Consider the following 18,416-nt stretch of genomic DNA (forward strand, 5'->3'; position numbering starts at 1 on the left):
ACGGTAGAATGAATTTCTGGATCAACGTCCTACGACGTACGTATACACGAGACGTGGGGGTATACGATAAATAAAATAAGTCAAGAACGAGAGGAGCCCGAGACTTATTCACGGGCTTGAACTTAACGCGTACATTCGTCCCATTTAAATAATTTCAAAGCGCTTTAGGAGCTGAACTCGGTTTCAAGTTCGCCGAGAAATTCGGAAGACCGAATCCTCGAGAAACGATGATTCGTATGGTTTTTGATCGGGAGAACGAAGAACGGGGATAAAGCGCAATAAAAAGAACAAAGTTAGACAGATTGCGCGGAACGTGGATTATGAGCGTTTGGGGTAAATCGCAAAAATTCCAAGCAGATCGGAATTGTCCGGCCCGTAAGGGGTCGGCTATTCCGCCTTGAGCTTTTCTCGATCGAGCGGAGCTTTCACCGTTTGTCAAATGTCGGCAAAACCACGAACACGTACACGTACGGAAGTGGGTAAGCCGAAACTTCGATCGAATCCGAGTTGAGAAAATAAGAGGGAAAGAGAAAAAAAAAAGCAGAAAATAGTCCGGGAGATGAGACGGACAAAAGAGAACGAGGGAGAATAACAGTGAGTTTACTCTTCGATCCTCCGCATTGTCCAGGTCCCGCGGACTCCGCGTCATATAATACATGAGTCCTGCACATGTACGGCGCATATACACGCGCACACACACCTGTGATGTATGTAGTACGGGGAACGGAGTGAAAGCGGTGCGCCGGATTCCGAAGGGTCGATTATTGGCCCGCGACATTGCTAACTTTATCGAAAGGTTAACGAGAGATACTTCAAAAGGTCACCTACTCCGGCACGCACGCAACCAGGGAAAGGATCGAGTGGCGCGCTGCTTTCGCGACTTCTCAGTTTCCCACAGCGACTTATATTATGTATAGCTGGATGTGTACCTCGTATTATACTTCCGGATAAAGTTCGCTACTTTTCCAATAGCAACATCGGCCCACCGCCTCGATAACGACAAAAAAAGGGGGTAAAAATAAGAAGAGAAGAAAAAGGAATTGTTGGCCGAAGAAACTAATTATCGAGTATCTGTACATATCGATGTATAGGTTGGCACAATAATTAGAATCAAGCCTCGCGAGTGCTTAGGAACTTTTAGCACGCGGTATTTCATGTACTCCAAAGTTGCATGGGGGGTTGGTAGGGAGGAAAAAAATTTTTAGTACCCACAGAGACTCGAACTGTAGAGATACCGACCGTTTTTTTTTCTACTCGATATTCTTGCACTATAAGGTGCAGAAGCGTAAAATATTCATATTAATTATGACTCGAGACTGTAACTGCGCACAATTAAGTTCCTCGAACAGCCCATAAGCCAATCAGTGAATCCGGTTCGTTCGTATATATACAATATGTATGCAATGTATAGCTGTATATACACGGTATAAATATAATACGTCTTGGCGGAGGTATCTTGCAGGCCGGAAATATTTCATCAGAGAACGTTGTTGTACTGCAGTATTTCAATTTTTTTTGTTGCTTTTGTTCCTGTTTTACTCGAGTGCAATATAACGCGGTTCTACGGTGGGAAAGTTGCGGAGTTAATTCACTTCGAGAAGAACATCGAATATAAAACCGAATGAAATCGAGTAAATGCAACTTGCATACCTATAAACGCGACAGCTGCACAGACGCGTATCTGCGTGATTCTCAACGGTGTCTAGATGACCGTGAAAAATTGTTCCACAAGTTGAATCGGTTTGCGGGAAAAAATAGACTAGGCTTCTTGCTGGAGAAAATTTTTTTTTTTTTTTATTTCTTTAGCATGGGGGCAGAATTTGTACCTTATAAAAAAAGAACATTTTTCAAGCGTGAAAAAAATTTTTCACTTGATATTTTGAGGTAGCCCACTCGTTTTTTGAATAAATAATTAATCAAGTGGGATACTACTCGAGTTTCTCAGTCTTCGAGGGAGCACGAGCTTTGCTGGGGTCAGCGTAGCTAGCAGGGTAGCGCTTTGTTGTGAGACGTCACCTTCGAGGCTGTGCAGAGGTGACGCCCCACAACAAACCGCGCGCCCGTGGCTACCTGACTCCAGTTTAGCTCTCTTGTAGACCGAGATATTCGAATATTTCGGCCCATGCATGGATTGCGATGAATCAAAGTGGGTCTACGACTAAAACCAAACGATATGTCTTAATTTTTCTGCTCCCAACAGCGAATAATTGATGATCACTCGATCGATTTTTTAGCGAAAAATTAAATCATTGATTTAATTAGGTTTATTATGCTTTTCTGACGTATTTTGACCTCAGGAATCCGAATCTGGAAGAAAAATGGATCTATCTCTAAAATTGACCGAGTTATCGCCAATTTTCACCTTTTTGGGGTCAAAAATAAAAAATTCATTTTTTAATCTATCTTAATGTAATTTAAGCTCAGGAATCCGAATCCGAAAGAAAAATTGATCTATCTGCAAAAATGATCGAGTTATCCTCATTTTTTCGCATTTTTTGGCATAAATTTGAGGATATCTCGAAGGGAAAAAATCGTAGCTCAATTTGGACGACGGATTCGTGTTCCTGAGGTCAAAATACATAAGAAAAGTGCCATACGGTCAATTTTAAAAAATAAAAATTTTTGGCCAAAATTTGAAAAAATCGTAAGGGGTACCCCTTGGAAAAATCTCAAATTTTGGCCAAAAATTTTTAATTTTCAAAATTGATCGTATGGCACTTTTCTTACGTATTTTGACCTCAGGAACACGAATCCGTTGTCCAAATTGAGCTACGATTTTTTCCCTTCGAGATATCCTCAAATTTATGCCAAAAAATGCGAAAAAATGAGGATAACTCGATCATTTTTGCATATAGATCAATTTTTTTTTCGGATTCGGATTCCTGAGCTCAAATTACATTAAGATAGATTAAAAAATGAATCTTTTATTTTTGACCCCAAAAAGGTGAAAATTGGCGATAACTCGGTCAATTTTAGAGATAGATGAATTTTTCTTCCAGAATCGAATTCCTGAGATCAAAATACGTAAGAAAAGCATATTAAACTCAATTAAATCATTGATTTATTTTTTGCTCAAAAATCGAATCTTTTTTCGGTTCTTCAAGAGTAATCTCACATATAATCAGCTCAGGAATCCAAATCTGAAAGCTAAAATCATCGACTCATGCAAGTAAACCACTTGAATTATTATTTAGCCAAAAAACGAGTGGGATACCTCAAAATATCAAGTGAAAAATGTTCTCCACACTTGAAAAATGTTTTTTTTCCACAACGTACAAATTCTGTCCCCATGCTAAGAAAATAAAAGAAAAAAAGATTCTTTCAACCCACCCTAGTACGAATCATGATGTTGGAGTTTACCTTCAAATTTGATTTCTGCGAACGAGAACGAATGATCCTTGGATAGGATCGGGTAACAACCAAATCTAGAGCTGATACTGCGAACACTCGTAAAGTCAGGTGGAACTGCTGAAACCGCAGACTTTGAAGACCACATAACCACGGACGGACATGAGCGTGTAAACATGGGTCGGATCGTTGCGCTGTGTCAGCCGTTGGTTTGAAAGTTGTATGGCGGGTTGCCTAGGCCAACATTTGGATCGAAAAGTTCCTTCGTGTGACGAGGAAGCTAACCGCGATCCAATATCTATCTCGGCAAGCGTATACATGCGCGACCGTAACCAGAATTATTGTATACCGAGGAGATGTATACATATATACTTTTGCCCGATCAGGGCAAAAATGACCAGAAGGAAAAGGAGAAGAAATCGGTGGTTAAAAAAGGCCCTGCACAGCAACGGATTCACGCTCCGGTGCTCAAACGAGTTTAGCGATCGATAATTTCTTCAACTTGTGACTAGGCGGGCGAAGGCTCCGTTCCATCGTTTTAACGTCGATCGCATCTCTGCACTATTGATTTCCAACTGGCGGCAATTCAATCTTCCACAATGGAAACCTGATGTTACCAAATGGACGATCCTCTGTTCCGGAAGGAGCTAAGTGTTCCTTCTAGAAGGATAACACTTCGCCTTCGATCTACGTAATATATTGAAATATTCGATCAAGTTCGTTACCATCAGTCATTCGAAAAAAGAGATCGAATAGTTTTCAAAAATTGGACATCGCGTCGAAAAATTAGCATCATCGCAATCTTATCCGCGGTTCTTTCGTCGCGAACGTAACGTACTCGGGGACGTATAATAGGGCGGTTGCGTGCGCGACGTAGGTGAAATTCGGTAAATCATTCCGTCGGAATTGAATACGGTGACGTAAGCGTTAGTCGCGCGTATACTAATAGGTGTAATCAAGTAGCCCCGTGATTGTTTATACTTTTAAACGAGTCGATGGGCCACCCGAGCAGACGACGAGGTCCTACGATGGAAAACGGACCACGAAACCGGGTGAGCGAAACCGCCCAGAGGGCATGAAGTCCAAAGTCTGAAGTCTCGGGAGTTACTTTTGACGTGAAAACTCTCGAGAAAAGGTATTTACTGCTTATTTTCGTCCGACCGAGGCGGTGCACGGCGACTTCGTCGTCTGGAGAGTTTTCTAGGTAGTACCTATGTACGTACGTATACCGTATAACTATATATGTAATATATAAACGTAGTATTCCGCTGCAGAGGTATGAAACGCTAATGAGACTCAGCAGTCCGGCTGAGAGAGAGAGAGAGAAACAAAACGTACACACCGTGGCTAACGTAACGCCCCGTTTCAATTATTTAAGGAGGTTCGAACCTCTCACATACTGTGTATACGTATATATATATATTACATACCTCCAGCGTAGGATTTTAATAATTGTTAAAAGCTCAAATATTCACCGTCGAGCTAACGACGACCCTTTAGCAGCGCCGGCCGAAGCGGAATTAAATGTAGAAGCGGTACCTGAAGCTGGAAAATATCACGCGACGTAGCGACTTCGACGAACGGAATAAGCCGCCGGTCGTATCGCCGCTGGTGATGACGTTCAGAATTTGTCGAATCACCCGGTTACCTTGCCGGCGAACCGATCGCGAGGAGTTCGCCTCCGGAGAACAAACGAGACCGACGGAGACAACCTTAATGAGGAAGAAATTAAAGGTTGATGCCCCTCCCTTGTTTAATCTAATCAACGGTCACTCGAACGTCTTCATCATCGTGCCAAGGAGATATTATACGGAAAAGCAAACCGTACGCAGCTGTCCGTACTGTAAGTTACTCGTCGGGTGCCGCAGCCTTTTTTTCTCTTTTCGTTATCCCCGCAACGGACGAAATCATTTGAGGAGGACTTTGGAAAAAAACGAATTACTCGCAGTCTTTCGTTTTGACTGGACGCTGATTCTCAATGGTATACTTGGATCTTGGATATTTGGATCAGCGAGTGAGTATTCGGTTCGCTTTACGCTTCAAAGCGGTTTACGCTTGTTTAAAAAGTAACGATTGCGTCTCGTGAAATAAAACAAGGAAAGAAAAAGAAAAAGGAAGAAAAAAAGAAAACTGAATTTGAGAAAATAAAAAAGGCAAACAGGAGCGAAATCGCCCATCAAGAAATATATGGGCGTCGAGATTTACGACGTATAAAAGGGGACCAACCCGGTACACGCATGCGGTGTGGGACATCATTGCCACGATTTTTATACTTCCATTTATTTTTTTTATTTTTCCCCTCTTTCTTGTTCCTCACATGGTCCCGACAATCTCGCGAAATTAAACTTGACCTTCGCTCGTTGACGTTATATCGCAGCCGTTAGCATGTATCAATGTCAGTGCAGTGATTGCAGTTACAAGCGTTCAAATAAAAAAGGGGAAAAAAAAAGGAACGCGAACAGTGATATAAATTGACGAAGAGTCGAGTGGTTTTTTTTTTGTTGAACATGTTTCTTTTTTCTCCTCTTCGTTCTCTCAGAAATTAATATCCATATTCGTGTCGCGGTGTTTCTCCTTTTTCTCGAAACAGAAATCAAAGTCCGAGAGACTCCGGATGGGTTTTTCCTCCGCCTCTAGTTTTTTTTTTTTTTTTTTTCGTTTCGTTCGTCGTTTTTCATTTCGTCCATTTTTAATTCTTTCCCGTTCCCAACCTTGGGCCGCAGGCGGAGGACGTCGAGCGTCAGATCCGGAGCCCAAACTCGTTCGGGCGACAGTGGTCATAATACCCCCGGTAATCCTCCCTCCTAGACACAAGGACTCGGGCTTTCAGCGTGACCAAAATTAACCACCTGGATTAGGCATAGTGAATCCACTTTGTAAGATTAGTCCGGACTGATACGATCTGTCTACCCAGAGGTTTATCTCTCGACGTGTATATAGATATCTATCCATACGCGTTCGTGTTGTATGTTTTATTAAAATATACAAACGCACCACCAAGTGTCTCCCGCAACGCGAAGCCTCGCAGGTTTATTCGTAAAAGGCTGAACCCCCTACCAATGCAGATGGTGATTCCGCATCGCCGATGTCGCTCAGGCTATTCGCTCGATTTCGATTATTTTCTCTCCTCTCCACGGAGAGAAAGAAGAAGGAGAAGGAGGAGGAGAAGGAGGAGGAGAACGTCGGACCGACAATAGACTCGTTCGTATGGGTAAGTTAGTTATTTCGGATGTAATCAATTGTCGCGCGGATGAATAACGACGTTAATTATACGCTTTATTAGCCCCCCGGATTTCGTTGGACATTCATACGTGTTACTTACGAGTTGTGACGGTCCGCCGCTGCCGTTGTCGTTGCAGAGCGGGGCGGAGTGAAAGGACACGTGTAACTCCCGTCTACGGAATGCGGTTGTACGCGGGGCTCGGACGTGAATTGTTTTTTATTTTTTTTCGAAAAATTTTACCAAGGGAGACGCGAGACGTACACGCACACGCTCGCTCGCATCCGTATTGTACCGAAAGACTCGAAACTCCCGAGGGAATAATCGTTTAGGATCGAGACAGGTACATAAGGACGAGATATCCGAAAAGGGACAATATGCGGGGACCCGACGGGGGGTCCTGACCCCGACAAACCCCGTTCAACATTTATTATACGAGGACAAAACATTCTTCGATGTCGCCAAAGAGTCCGTGATTAATGATCTCCTTTTGTCTCCGCATTAATAACGCGGCTATCTATATTATACCGAATGAGATAACGTATATCTCGCGTTCGTTGCACGTCTACGAATCTCTTCATTTTACCCAACTCTGACTTTGATCGAACGTACGGGGTAGTTTCGAATTTCCGATCGATTCGCGACGAACACCGAGTTCTTCGACTCCTCGACTCGAGTGCACGACGGCGATGATTTTATTCGGGCGATCGTTTCGGGACGGGTCCCCTTCTATAAATAGCGTCGCGTAGAAGAATCGTTCTATCGACGATCAATCATCGAAATTTGACGCTTATAAGTCTCGGAATCTCGATAGTTGTATATTTCCTTGGATGGGCTGCTGCAGGTTCGTCCGTGATAGATTATGTACATTTAGCAGTGATTGATTCCACGTTCAACGGGTAACACCACCTCCGTCACGTCGAATGTGTTCGTGAGTCTCCGTATGCGGATGGCGGAAGGACCCGCAGGATTCCAAATCCGATATTCCGAGCTTCGCGATGACCCCGATTATTTCTCTTTTTCCTTTACCCGTTTCAACTGCCTGTAGCAGCGAGCGTTTCTATATACACACATTAGACCAAAAAGGGATCGGTTGGCCATCTCTTATTTCTACCTTCAACCGGCCACCATATGTCACACTGTTCCGCGGTTATAACCGGAGACTAGTCCTGGATACGCTAAGACTTCCGTAAATCCAATTTCTCGCTTGTCGTCTGCTCTGAATCATGACAATAAAAAAAAGTAACAACAGAAAAATCAAAAACCAAAATGTCCACAAGTGTCGCTCCGAACGATCTGAGGTTTGAGTTGAATAAACTGAGATTGAAAATGACGAGCAAAAAGAAAGAAAGAAAGTATTCTAGGAACTCGCGATAGATTTTTATTAAAGAATAACTTTGTCGAGAGAAAGAAAAAAAAGAAACACACATATACTTTTCCGTACCCCGACGTGGTTACGCTAAGGGTTGAGGAATGCGATTGGAAATATCAATCGAAGAATGCGCTATGCACTTTTATTCTACACACTTATAAAAAAATTCTATTCCCTCGTCATAGTTGGCTGCTATAACCGCATCTCTCTCGGTCTTCAGAAGAGACAATCTATGGACAAGGGCGCAGCTTGAGTCAGGTAGGTAGGTAGGTATAGAGGTGTGTATAGAAAATAAAAGATTTTAAGCGACTTTTCAGTAGCCACCGCCAACCGACCAGTCCCAGAGGTGAAACGCGCGTTTGAATCTCTCTGCGTCATTGCCGAACCGATGCGGCATCATTTTATTTAATTCAATTTTATCTCTCCAATTCGCACCGGACTCCTCATTCATTTTGCATACTCCGGAACCTTCAGCTGCAACGTACGTTTCGTACGCCCCCGCGAAATATTCTGCAGAGAGGAAGAGCGAAAGAAAAGAAAAAAAAAAAAAATTCGATACGCGGTAGCTACCGCATCTTTTCTACCGAGAAAGATGTTTACCCGTCATCGTTTCTATCTGCATTTATCTATTTATTATTATTATATTACTTTTATTATCTTACTCCGAATGGTTTTTCCCTCAATAAACTGTAAATAAAACTCGTGTTCTTCTTCAAACTATACGACTCTCTGTGCAAACCATTTTATAAATTCTCCTCGATATTCAGATGGAAATATTTTACTCACGATGCACTTTATATAATACACGACGTATATGTATATGTACATATGTACCGTGGGCGCGGCACCGGAAACGCGGAGGAGATCGACTCCGATTGAACCGAATAAAGTTCCGCAATTACATAAACCTTTACGGGAAACGTTGCACTCGCGGTGACCACGAAATACACGTTAAAAAAAAAAAGGAAGGCACCAGGCCGTGGATATCAAAAAAATCATAGCGATCCAAAATTTTTCTCTTCGCTATCAAAAATGTTCCATTTCCTCTCCTAGAGAAAAAAAAAAAAAAAAAAAGAAATGATCTGGTCGCCATTACAAGAAGAGAAACGTATCATTTCCGATGCAGGGCGTTTCGAACCATAGGTCAGAGTGGAGAGGGTGGATATCAGAAGAACGTAAGGGTATGCAGCGTCGTAGCAGCGAAGAGGTAGAAGTGCACCGATACGGGGTAGCGACTGGAAATTGGATAGACGTTGGAAAGAAATCGTGTGTAGTGAGAGCGAACGAGGAAAGAGAAACCCATTCCAGATCTACCGGTGCAACTTCCGATTTCTTTTATTTCCCATGCTAAACATAACGCGCGTTTCCCGGTCCACGTTAGAGAAAATCAACGGGCAAAACGGTCCGACTCGAAAGTCTCGTGTGTCAGACTCTCGTAGAACGTGTAGTACGCGTAGTAACGGTGGCCCACTTCCCATCCGGCCGAGATTTTCAAGGTTCTTGCGATCGACCCGAAATAGCGAGAAGCTGTAAAAGAATCCCGAAATTAGCGCGCGATAGGAATGAAATTAATCATGAAAGAGAAAAAAGAGAAAAAAAAAAACGGACGAATGACGAAACAAAAAGACGAAGCGGCGCGAGTGGATTCTACGTAGAGGTAGATCGGCGGGCCTGTAATAATACGCAGGTAGTTCCCGGTGAATAAATCATCCGATAAAAATTTAAAGAGGCTACTTTGCTTTACGAGCGTACCGAGTTCCATCACAGTAGCTATACACACTTTATAATACTACGTAGGTACCTAATATACATCGCGTTGCGTGTTGCGTGGATAGGTATGCGTATAAGCTCGGGGTTCTACAGGACGTTGGTATATATCCACCTGTACGAGATAATAAATTATTAAGCGACTTTTTAACGGGTGGAAAATTAGAAAAAAAAAAAAGGACACGAGGTATCGTAAAAAGCACATTTTCAAGGGAAATAATAGAGTCTCATCCTGATTCTGTTTCGTTAGACAACCGCGACGTACGTATCCGCCAGATGTACGAAAATCCAAAGTGAAAATTACGAGAGGAATTTATACGATAGAAAAATATCCCGCGACATTTCTAATTTACTTTTTTAAGGGGGGTTAAGAAAAGGGACTGGGCCATGCGACGTTTCGACGTTCGAGCTCTTGACAGTGCTCCGGAGTTGTGCGTGCCGCCGACCGTTTCGGTATCGTCATATAGGTATACCTATGTATACGAACAGAGGTATGTGTACGCAGCTATAAGGGTTTCCAGCGAAAAGAGCTGGCGAAGCCACGTAAAACATTGAAACGCGCGGTTACGTGCTCTCCCCGGAATTATTACGGAGCGTAGGTACGTTTATTGCTGAATTCTGGAGTTGTTTTTTCTTTTTTTCGCTGCGCCATTTTTGGCTTTTCTTTCCTCATTACTTTCCCTTTTTTTCAAACAAGCATCGCGTCCTCTCCTTCCTCATCGCATTCGCGTGGAACTTTTAGGGGATAACGTCGCGACGAGAAAAGGAATAGAAGAAAATAAGCGAAACGTTTTTGGGCCTTGGTTTTCCGCGTACGATTTCGAGTGTCGCGGGTCGACGATTCACTCTTATCGGAGTGAATAATTTTCGCGACAATTTCTTTCGGTTTCGAAGGTTCGGTGCAGCACGCAGCCGATATCGTCGTAGTCGGGCGTACGTTCGGCGGGGGAACGAGCAGCAGGTGCGCGGTTCTAACGCGGCGGCCTTTCCGCATTCCCCAGGTACTCCCACCCCCTCAGCAATTACGTGTTAATGACTTAAGTTAACGTATTAATTATTTACATTGGAACGCGGTAGAGCTGCTTAAGTATTCTAAAACCCTCGGTGGCTGGCTGGCTGGTTGGCTGGTTGGTTGGCTGGCTGGCCCCTTAAACTTTGTCTACTGTTACACGAGTGTGTGTCTTGTTTTGCCTCACTTAAGTTACGTGCCGCGTTGCTTTCCGTTTCCGTTAACGCACGACCGCGGTAATTGTAACATTAGACTACACCTGTACGTACGCGCTACGTATGACAAATTTACGCTGATATCCTTATGATTCTCGCGTTACGTTCTCCCTTATAGGGCGTAATCGTTTCGAGCGTAGCTCGTACACCCGGTCGCGAAAACTTTATCTCTTCCACGTCCCGTAAAAAACTTCGACATCCCATCGGAACTTCGGTAATTGTACAAATATAATTGACAAGATTGCCCGAGCGGGTACACACCGTGCGTAAGAAGACATTAAAAGTCGGCATTAGCCCCGTGCGGTTATTAGGCATATGTAATGACGTAATAATGATATGAAACTTTAATGCCGTACGGGGTACGCAGTCGTACGAAGTTCGCATTTGAAGAAATGCTTTTTTTTTCAGCAAGAGAAACAAAAAAAGTAAAAAGGAAAATAATTTCTTCAGATTTCCTCGTGGGTTTCTCGTAACGTGCGGTGTGTATTAACCCCGTGCAATTAGCGTGGTACGTAGTACTATGGATTTGAAAAAAAATTTAATTCTCAAATGTAATTGCGAAGCAGCAGCAGCAGCGGCCATCGCGGCGGCGGCAGCAGCAGGTTGCACCGCAGCGAATTAAACCGCGGTGATAAGAGAGAAGGACCGTAATAAGAACACCGCGCGCGTATCTATAGGCGGTATTAATATCCCTCGTTAAGAGCGCGCGTAGCCGAGGGTACGGAGGTGCATGTACCCCGTATGTATTCAAGGGATAATACGCGTACGTCTCGAGATACGTGGAAAGTGCTCGGCTATGTTGATAAATATATCTGATATCGACGGGGATATATCCGCGGAAGGGATTAGGTTTCACCCTAGAATTACTCGCTGTTTAAAAAGCTTTTAAATTTTCATTGCAGCTTTCCACGAGCTCCGGTGCGTTCAGCTTTCACATTCGTGTGAAACACTTTTGCCAATCATTTCTACATCGCACGGTTCAGGGTGTGGGCTAATTTTTTTCGCTTATCTATTTCAATTCGCCAACAAATTCGCGGTCCTTCAGCGCCTCGTGAATATTTACGTTTCATTCTCGTCCGCCTGTTTGATAAATTTATCGCTGGTTTTACAGCATCGTGAATCGGATAATTAATCACTGCAGTAAGATCCGTTTAAGTGGGATTCGAAGCGGCGAATAAACCCCGACAGTCGTTGATTTCTGGGATATGAAATATACAAAGTTTGCCCCCCCCCCCCCGAAGCGATCGGGAGATCCGGAGAACCGAAAGCTACGAAGCGCTAAAGGTCAGAAAGGGATTCATCCCTGGCTTGTTCTACTGATCCGAGTGAGTTAGGACGGGGGGGAATGGAAGAAAGGGTAATGGTTTCGCAAACTTCCTTATCTTCATTTTCAGCGCAACACTCTCCCGAAAGTTGATCGTTAATTCTTCGCCCTCTTAGCTCGATCCTTGTTTTATTTTAATTGTTGCTTCTCCTCTGAGATTCTACAAACATTTATTTTTTAACAAAGTTCTGGTCGAAGAACATCCGATCGAATTTCGGGCGTTGTGGAAATTTGAAAAAAAAAGGCGACGAAAGACAAATTTTCGAAAATAAAATCGATTAAAAGAACTATCGACGAAACGAAGGGATCCGCGGATATTGGAGTCACGAATACCTCGGGAGCGTCGTGAGTGTGGTACCTACGTGTACGTATGGGATAGCGTCTCTCCCGTTTCTTAAAGTCCGTAATAAAGACGAAGGAGGTCTTGTTCGTCGTGTGAGAGGGGCCGTCGGCGTCGTCGTGTGGATCGTTTGGATCGCGCTAAGACTAAATACCGGCTTATACATAACGTTCACGGCTCGACGCGACGTCGACTACCGAACGTAGTATGAATAAAAGATTTGGCCGTCATTCGAAGCCTTATCAGTTCTGTTCTTCGTCCTGCCTCGACCGGGGAAGAGAAGGAGGAGGAGTCGGAAAAGCAGCCGGAGGAAAAGAGGGTATGAGGTTGGTATACATGAAAGGAAATATTAGATAGCGATCGACGTTCCCCCTCGGCGTCACAAATATCCCATACCCGCGGCTCGCGTCCACGGTCGGATTAATTTTACGGAGGAACATTACCGATATTGAGGGCAAAAAAAAAAAAAAAACAACGCGCGCGTATCGCACCTGTCTGAGAGATAATTTGGAAATAAAAATTTTCAGTCGTCGTCAAAGGCTAGAGTTTTTCGCGAGAGAAAAAAAAAACCTTGGACCAGCTCGAGACTCGGGGTCGTGAGATTTAAGCGGTGGTGAAAACAAAAAAGTAATTACTCAAAATCGAGTGCTATAAAGTCCGCTAAATCGTATCTTGAAAGCGCTTATCGCGATCATAAGAGTCGTAAATAAGATTTGCTCTGGGGCTGCTGCCGCCGCCGCCGCTGCTCCGAAAGCAAGAAAAGAGAGAATATAAAAAAGAAAATCCGACAAAAAGAAAAGAAAAGAAAAGGAAAGAGAAAGAAACTGAGAGATCCAGAGGGTAAAAAGAAAAACCAGCCACGCGCACACACACGCGCGCGCGTACACGCATGATCAGGGGAGTTGGCCGGAAGAATTCAGGGGCGTCAGGGCGTTATAGATTGCTAGCGTCCGTTTGGTAGAATAACCATAAATCGGCCGCAGGCGAAAGAGGTCTTTGATTTGCATGAAACGACGCTTTCACAAAAGAGGCGTATCTACGCGTGTTCGGGGCAGGTATAACTTACCTTTATATACTATATCCCTTCGTACGCCCTAAGTGCGCACCCCGCCTTACGCGAAGCACGAGAAAAAAGAAAAAAAAAAAGAAAAGAAAAGAAAATAGAGTAATCAGAGTGAGCAAAATTACGCGGATTTTTGTCCGTCACTTGCGGACTTAGGATTTTTTTTACCGTTCGAAAAATTGTTGCGAGAAAAGCTCTCGGAGATGCCTCTTGGAGGAATAGAGGAAGAGAAAGGGACGGTGAGAGAAATGTTCGAAAATTCTTCGTACCTCGGACAATAGGTGGGCCAAAAATGACGGATGAAATCCGGGACGTCGGGGTTTGCGGAGGAGAGTGGAGTTCGCGCGGACAACCCCGTATTATATCTGGTTTGCCGACAGACGCCGCGGTATGGCGGCCGAAAATAAACAGTAATTTACCAACGCTCACGCGACCCGAGCTCAATCTTGAATAATGGAGCCTCATCGATTAGTTAATTGCAAGTGTGGTTAGGTATCGAGAAAAAAAACTGGGATATAGGGAGTGCACGGTGCGACGCGAACCTTTCGGAATAATCGCTGTTTTATTTGTATAGCTGCTTTACCCGAATTGCTCAAACACGGCGCAACTTCATACACCCAAACGCACTTCTGATCGTTACGTGTACGCTACGAACATCCGATCGCTTGAAAATAGAAAAAACAGTAACGCTATCCATCGACTATCTCTATTATTACGCCGTTCTTTCAACAATTTTTTCGCGCGAAGTGATAACGCGAGGAGATTGTACAACACTTTTGTCGAGTCGAGTGTTCGATTAAAAATTCACCTCGCGTTACAGATGAAAATGTTGACTCGCCAACTTTTCCAATTCATCGATAATTGGCGGAGTTATCAATTTGCTAAATGATTTTCTGAAATATAATAATTTCTTTTTTTTCACTTGTGTACCGAGTCGACGTTGAGAACTGAAATTATCGTTGGTTTTCCTTTTCTTTTCTTATCGTGGAAACGATCGTCTTCGCGAGAGGATCGATGAGTTCGATTATTAAATATTCACGATTTCTCATTTTTGCGTACAACACGCACCTGCAGCGTTGATCGTCTTCGAGGCCACGTACGGCGTGAAAAGTCGACACGTTCGAAAAAAAAGCGAACAGGAGATGCGGCAGCTAGGGTAAAATCTCTGCTAGATAACGGTCGCAAAGTCTCCAGTGATTAAAAATTGGATAAAACGGATAAACGCGGTATCGGTTTTAATCGGGACAACGCGACGCGCGGTAATGTGAATTTTCATTTTCGCTTCGTAGACTTTTTCCGTCGTCTTCGATTACATTTCCTCACCGAACACCGACGTGATTAATTCCACAAAATTCAATTAGCTACGAACATCGATACAATCTTTTCTTTCCCACAGTTATTACCAGCGGATCTGGTCGATGAAAATTTGGAAGTGCCTCCGACGACCCTTCGAGTCCCTTTCTTCTGGATTCGCCTTCGATAAAATAAAAAACCGACCATCGTACACGCGATAACCACGTAGAAAGCGGACGTGCGCAACCGACGGTGTAGTTTACAGGGTGAGAATTATAATCTTCATTCGCACGGAATATCCTTCGGTATAACGGGCAACGGCAGCAAGGAAATATGAATATACATGGCCTGGAAGTTCGGGTAGCGGATGACGTTCGTAAGATACGTGGGCGGGGTGGATCCTCGCTTTCGTGTCTGTCGAGTGAGGGCTCATTCCGACGCAGGAAGTGAGGAAAGAGGACATTTAGCATATTATATCAGCGTAGGCAAGAAGTCTGAGAAAATAATGCACGCAATCGACCGATCGGACGAGAACGAATTGGATCAGAAGAAATTGGGAGAGCCGGAATTTGAAAAATAGTTATCGCGTTATTTTCACGCTTTTTTTTTTGTTTGTCATACGAGTATTTCGAACGGAAACTTCGCCGTGGCGACCCACCGCTTTTTGTGGGTTGCGTCTTTCCGGTCTTTACGTATCCCTCGATATGGCGATTTATGATTCACAGGATGTTACGACATAGAAGCCTTTTACTCCGTTTTCAGTTTAATAAAACTCCGCGCGAAGCGAAGCGCATATCACACGAAATTTAGGTATCTACACCCTTCCGTGTATCGCGTGAATAAAAATATCCGGATACGAACATCCAGCGGTTGCCAACGGAATATGCAGCTCGGGATGGTCATCGAATCACCGATTGCGTCGGTGTACTACATTGCGTAAGTGACGTAACGGATGCCTAAAGGTTATCGCCGATAAGGCTCGATTTTCCTTCTTTTTTTTTTTTTTTTGGAGAATCTACAACGCATATCTCCGCCACTCTTCTCGCACAACGTCCTCGTACTGTCGCAGTCGGAGGCGAGGGCCGACTATGGAATTGGTGCGAATCGCGTCGTCGCTCATCCACCGAACTCCGTGTGCATAAATGTGCGGTTAGTATTCCCTCTTTACTGCGGGCGAACAAATGGAATTGCATCGATTAGAGTGTATGATATATCCACGACTCGACGCCGGCCGTTTATCAACGACCCATTAAGATGCATATAGCCGGCGTAAAATTCGGAGCGCGGCGATCGCTGCCACCGCTAAGGTCTCTTTTACTATTTTTCTATATCTCCGCCGCTTTATCGCTATGTTACGACGACAATGAACTCACGTTGAATAAAATTATATCGAACGTTAAAACAAGTTCCAAACGAGGTCAGCCGAGCTCCTTATCCTACCGTCCGCATCCGTTTACGATGATCCCAAAAAATGTTTACTTTTACTGGACAATCGAACGCGCAAAAAATGGCAGGGGAGGGGAATGCCTGCAGCTCATGAAACGAAAATATTCCGTAAAGAGAGTCTCGTGAATTCTTATCTCGGTGTTGGTGTAGATAGTGTACCGTTGTAACCGCGAAACCGAGTTTTGAACGTGTTTTTATCAAAAGGTTTGCAACGAAGTGGTTCGGTGGGCACGTGAGGCCCTGACTCGAATTGACTTCATTTGCAGGGTCGCTGTGTACCGATTAATCTGTTATACCGTTAGCCTTTTTGACGGTCATCGCGATCATAACTAACGGAATTTCGGTGGCACATCACAGCTGGAAGAGCACAAACAACAGCGAGAGTACTTCCTCCGTTATTTGGTAATTCCGTATTTGCGAAGCGTTGACGATCGAACGAATTTCGATCGGAGTTAGGTACCGCAATCTCGCTGTACACGGATCCGAACAAAACCCTAATCTATTTTACACCGCGTATAATTTAGTCGGTCAAGTTTTATCGCGCGAGTGACGCAATCGTCATCGACTACTTTCGCCTTATCTAATGAGCGGAGTTCTCTTTTTTTTTTCTCGTTCTCATTGTTTTCAAAATCACACGAACAGATGAGTAGAGATTGAGACGCGCCGAGCGATGGAAATATTTTTTTTATCGAGCAGGGATAACAAAATCTCAGATAAGGAGAGATGTTTCGTAATTAAAGGCCCAAATAATTAACAAGATGTTGATACGTTCGGTTCGCGTTACGTATCGAATTCCATTATTCGTCAAGAGTGAAAAATCGTTCGCGCTCTATGTGGACCGTTTTTCAGCTGGATAAAAAACTTCCAACTACTACGTACCATGAACCACATGCCACGTGTCTACGATTTCGGAGTTACACACACGTAACTCGCGCATGTGCGTGCGAAATACTCGAAACGTGTGTGTGTGTGTGTGTGAAACCTAGTCTTACATGTGCACTTTGGTCGGTATGCAATACGTTTGGCAATGAGTCAAACTTGTTGTCGGCCAATGGAAGGCTCGCTTTACGGAATGAAAAGCAAAAAGGTCATCCGCCCGGTGAATAATTAATCGGATACACCTTTCGCAATTTTCAATTACTTCATCGACGGATACGCGGGACGGACGGACGGACGGACGGCCGTGTTTGAAAATAAATCGTTTGGAACTTGCGGTGGTAACATAATTGCGAAGTAGATGAGAGTATGGTAAAAGTACTGACCGATGGAATGGCCCGGGACTTGGAATTATTCGTGTATCGTTACGACGCTTAAACACGTGGTACTCGATTACGATTGCGGAATTCTTCGCTCTGATATCTTCCAACGATCCTACGATTCATCTATTCTTTGTCTATTTCGTTCAATTTTTCCTCCAACTCTCGCAGTCGAGCACTTTATTGCGACCAGTCTCCGGTCTCTCTCTCTCGTTCCCCTCACGAGCGGCTACTGCGATTCCGCGTTAGTCGGAATATTTTCATCTATCTTTCGTTTGTACGGAAGATCATCAGTCGAGTGGACTCCGTTGACTTTCGCCGTTGAAATTGACGCACCTAACGGTTCGTCTTACTTTCCTACTCCGAGTAACGAGACGGTCGAACAACGAAGAGGGTCGGATGGATCCCGTTCCAATGACGATCTCGTCAATTATCACCGATCATTTTTTCACACACCACCGCGCGATTGCGATCGTTCGAAAGAAAATCACAAAACAGATTCGAAAACTCGCGCCTTTTTTCTTCTCGCGACAATTACTCCCCCGATTTATTTCCCCGATTGAACTTTCACCCCTGATCGGTGTGCGGGTCGAACGGTTCGAGAGAACCGCGTGCCAGTCGGTAGACGGAGGGCGAAAACGACGGAGCCTCTGACGGAGACTTCGGACTCGACACCTGCTCGCGGTACTACGTCCGGCGGTGTACTGAGGGCAAGCGCCGCGACGGATGGCGTCGGAGGAGTAGGAGGAAACGAGGAGGGAGT

The 18,416-nt window shown here is 44.2% G+C and overlaps 1 protein-coding gene across 2 annotated transcripts in view; it reads right to left on the bottom strand.

Annotated features, from left to right (window-relative positions):
- Positions 1-18,416, bottom strand: part of LOC105688650 (mannosyl-oligosaccharide 1,2-alpha-mannosidase IA) — a 184,124-nt gene that overhangs the window by 22,572 nt on the left and 143,136 nt on the right. The window contains exon 1 of one of the 2 annotated variants that reach the window (XM_012405148.3): positions 17,660-18,377. The exons of the other annotated variant lie outside the window; for it this stretch is intronic. The gene's annotated coding sequence lies outside the window, so the exon portion shown is untranslated. Of the gene's footprint in view, positions 1-17,659; positions 18,378-18,416 lie in introns of those variants that run through there. 2 annotated transcript variants of the gene reach the window in all.

The sequence above is a fragment of the Athalia rosae genome, chromosome 6 (assembly GCF_917208135.1).
Source record: "Athalia rosae chromosome 6, iyAthRosa1.1, whole genome shotgun sequence".
In the NCBI taxonomy this organism is placed as follows: domain Eukaryota; kingdom Metazoa; phylum Arthropoda; class Insecta; order Hymenoptera; family Athaliidae; genus Athalia; species Athalia rosae.